We start from the raw sequence: 4,317 nt of genomic DNA on the forward strand, positions 1-4,317 counted from the left end.
CTGGGTAAGGTGGAGGGTCAGAGAAAAAGAGGAAGACCCCCAACGAGATGGATCAGCCAGGTGGCATCATTGATGGACTCAGGTGTGGCGACGGTAGTGAGGTTGGCCCAGGATCGAACATTGTTTCTTTCTGCTGTGCATGGGGTCACTATGAGTCGGTTCCAACTCGATGGTACCTGACAACAACAACAGTCAGGTTGAGCTACATATTTGACGTATTTGGGGTGGGGATGGGGCACAACAATTCAGTCCATGACAAAGGGCCTCCCTGTTTTCAGTGTCTCTCTGCTTTACCAAGCATTACGTTCTTCTCTGAAAATACGTCCAGAGTACGTGAGAGAAAGCCTTGCCATCCTTGCATCTAAGGCGTTTTCTGGTTGGACTTCTTCCAAGACAGATGTATTTCTTCTTCTGGTAGTCCATGGCATATTCGATATTCTTTGCCAACATCATTCAAATGCATTGATTCTTCTTCGGTCTTCTTTATTCATTGTTCACCACTTGTCTGTCAGTTTGTTGGGCTGTGGTGGACAACTGGAATTTAAAGCTCTTGAGTAGTAGTGGAACTCAGTGTTTAGGACATATTTTGTTAGATGAAGGCATGACTTCTACTTTTTTTTTTTTTCATGGCTTCTACTTTTATGCTTTCAGACTTCAATGAGGATTTCAGAGAGATTTCAACTTGGACTTGACCCAGTCTCACTCTTCCCACTAGGGTTCTCATCTACCCAAGGACACTTTCTAGAATGGATGGAGTTGGAGATGACTGTCCCAGATCCCCAGTCTGCTCAGGCCACAGTGGGTCTACTCCAAAATCCTCTCCTCAAATCTTGAACTCTTGTTGGGATTTTAGTGTTACTGGCCCCTAAAAACAGTTCGTTGTCTTAATTGGTGGGGTTGATTCCCATAAAGCTAGACAATGGGTAATTCTGTATTCTATTAAAGTAGTTACATCCTAGATGAGAGTGAGGGAGACCACAAGAGGATTCTAAATTCTTCCTGGTCGGTTCCCAAGGCCAGGCCATTTGCGACTAGATTGTCCCTCTACCTACTCCCACCATTACACCTCACCATAAGCCTTAATTTTCTTGTCTAGAAAAGGGATTATTAGTCCACAGTATGCATATGTGTGTGTGTTGTGGACAGAACTCAGGGGACAGTGAAGAGCTCTCTGGTGGGGTGGGTAAGCCCTGCCTTGGTGGGTACTCACTGAGGTATTGATGCCCCAACAACAGTCCTGGACTAGTCCTCCTCATCTCTCTGCCTCCCTGTGGCTCTGTACCCTCAAAGTGCTATCTTCCCTATAGGAAGAGGCCTCTCAGCCCCCTCACCCACTCCTCCTCAGGGGCATCTTTGTCATGGAGACTGCAGACAGAGTCAAACCACTCTCAAACACTTACTAAGCCCCTCTGGAGGCAGGACCTGGAGGTCTACAGGGAACCTGCTCCTGTCTGAAGGTGAAGATTCTGATTCTGCTGCAGGACTCTGCCAGTCCGAGGGAAGAGAGCCTACCCCTCTCCCAGAAACTGCCAGTCAGTAGACACAACAAGCTTTATTCTGGGGAACTCCCAGTCTAATGGGGGTGGGAGGGGGCACGTAAGCCCTTGGTGCTTCATCCTGATGCAGCCCACAGTCTAACAGGGAAGACAGAGCTCCTGCCCCCAGGGATTTCCCAGTTGGACAGGAGAGACACAGCTCTGGCCTTGGGAAGTTTCCTGAACCCCTTTCCTTCTGGAACTTCTGATCTGCCCAAGGTATCCTTGCTCCAACAGAGGAGCCACAGACCTGGAGGGGAGACCATATGCCCATCGAAAGGCTGAGGCACAGACATAACTATTACAAATTCAGACACAGATGTCAGCCCAAACCCATTAAGATGAGCCAGGGGAGAGTCCTATTGAACAGAGTGGAAATAGCTGTGTGACCTTGGGCAAGTCACTTAATTTCTCTGAGTTTGTTTCCTTTTTAGAGGAGATAAAGGCACATAGTAAGTGCTTTATAAAAAGCTGCTGCTGGTTGTTAGCTTCACCCATGGAAACCCCATACACAATGGAATGAAACACTGCCCAGTCTTGTGCCATCCTTAGGATGCCTTGGGGACTGGATTGTTGTGATCTAGAGGGTTTTTACTGGCTGATTTTTGGACATAGATCACCAGGCCTTTCTTCCTAGTCTGGAATGTCTGCTGAAACCTATTCAGCATCATAGCAATGCACGAGCCACAACTGACAGATGAGAGGTGGCTGCACACGAGATGTATTAGCCAGGAACTGAACCCAGGTGTCCTGCATGGAGGTGAGAATTCTACCATTGACCCACCATGTCCTGCAATAAACAGTAGCTGATGCTATTATGAGAAGGGAAAAGACAGAGTAAGGCTTCCGGGGGAGAGGTTTCCTGAAAGCATTTGTGCAGGGGGCAGGTGCAGGTGGCTATATCCTTGGATGGGGTGATGGATGGCTTCAGTGGGTGGGACATGACAGGCTGAGGCGGGCCTAGGCCCTCAGCCACCCTTGACTGGCCAGAGGAGGGAGAAAACCATTGTCTCGGCAGATGAGGTTTGGCTTCCCTACAGGGCTGGCTCCATCTGCTATTATTGTTATGAACAGCAGCCTCCTGAGTTCCCACGCCTAAAGCCTCACACCTCAAAAAAACCTGTGTAGGGCTGTGAGGGAACTCCTCAGAGGCCCCATACTGCTCTCCTCACGCAATATTCCTCATCCTATCTCCTGAGCTTGAGTCTTGCTTGACTCTGTCTGGATTATGAACACCACCACCCTTCTTTCTCCTCTAAGCATTGTGCGGGGAAGGGAGAGACAGCCCTAACCCCCTCCTCTCCAAGCTCCATTATCTTGGTGCCCAGACAGTTTAACATCACTTGCCATTTGGCCAGAGCCACCTCTTAATCATCAAGTGACAAAACAACTGCTGTCAGAGGCTTTGGCAGAGGTCAGGTGTGAGTAGAAAGACACCTGGGATTCAGACATGTCTGAATGTGAAGCCTGGCTCCAACATTTGATAGTTGTGTGACTTTGGGCAAGCCAATCAATCTCTCTGGGCTTAAGATCCTATATTTGAAAAATGAATATGTTTGATTATCACTTATTGTTGTTAAGTGCCGTGAAGTTGATGCCAACTCATGGTGACCTTCTGCAGGGTTTCCAAGGAGCAGCTAGTGGGTCTGAACCGCCGACCTTAAGGTTAGCAGTCTAGTGCTTATCGTACAGTACCAGCTTACAATTCTAGGCCTAGAGCTTTCTATGCATTGTCTAACTTAACCTTTAACCTAACCTAACTTACTGCCACTGAATCGATACGATTCACAGTGACCCTGTATAGGGTTTTCAAGATTGTAAATTTTCACCTTTCTGCTGGGAACTTAGCCCTTAGAAGATATTTTTTTTCCTTCAGATAATCATAGTCACAGTGGTTCACATCTACTTTATGTTTACCATGTGCCAGTTGACGCCAACTCATGGAGACCCTGTGTCTGAGTAGAACTCTGCTCCACAGGGATTTCAATGGTTGGTTTTTTAGAAGTAGCTCATAGGCTTTTCTTCCGAGGCACCCCTGGGTGGACCTGAACACATGGCCATCTGACTCCAAAGCACTCCTCATACTACCACTGGGTAAGGAATACTAGCAAGGCTGCTGTGAAACTCAGGAAGACAGGTGCTGAAGGCCAACCAAGAGCCAAAGAAAGTACCTAAAAACAGGTCCTGCAATTAACTAATCATAGCTGCCCTGGGAAGACACCCTGGTGGTACAATGAATGGTTAAGCATTTGACTGCTAACTACAGGGTCACTGGTTCAAACCCAGCAGTTGCGCCATAGGAAAAAAGACCTGGTAATCTGCTTGTTGTTGTTGTTGTTGTTAGGGTGCCATCGAGTCGGTACCAACTCATACCAACCTTATGCACAACAGAATGAAACACTGCCTGATCCTGGGCCAACCTCACTATCATTGCCACGCTTGAGTCCAATGATGTTGTCACTTGGCCAATCCATCTCATTGGGGGGCTTCCTCTTTTTCTCTGACTCTCCACCTTACCAAACATGATATCCTTCTCCAGCGACTGGTCCCTCCTAACAATATGTCTGAAGTAAGAGAGACAAAGTTTGGCCATCCTGACCTCCAAGGAGCACTCTGGCTGCACTTCTTCCAACACAGATCTGTTGGTTACAGTCTAGAAACTCTATGGGGGCCGTTCTGCCTGGTTGTGGAGGATTACTATGCATCAGAAAGGGCTCAGTGGTAACACAACAAGCACAGCTGCCCTGAGAGGCTTCATTCCAGGAAGTTCTCCTCTCCTGTA

The sequence above is a fragment of the Chrysochloris asiatica genome, unplaced genomic scaffold (genome assembly GCF_000296735.1).
Source record: "Chrysochloris asiatica unplaced genomic scaffold, ChrAsi1.0 scaffold00090, whole genome shotgun sequence".
NCBI classification, from domain to species: domain Eukaryota; kingdom Metazoa; phylum Chordata; class Mammalia; order Afrosoricida; family Chrysochloridae; genus Chrysochloris; species Chrysochloris asiatica.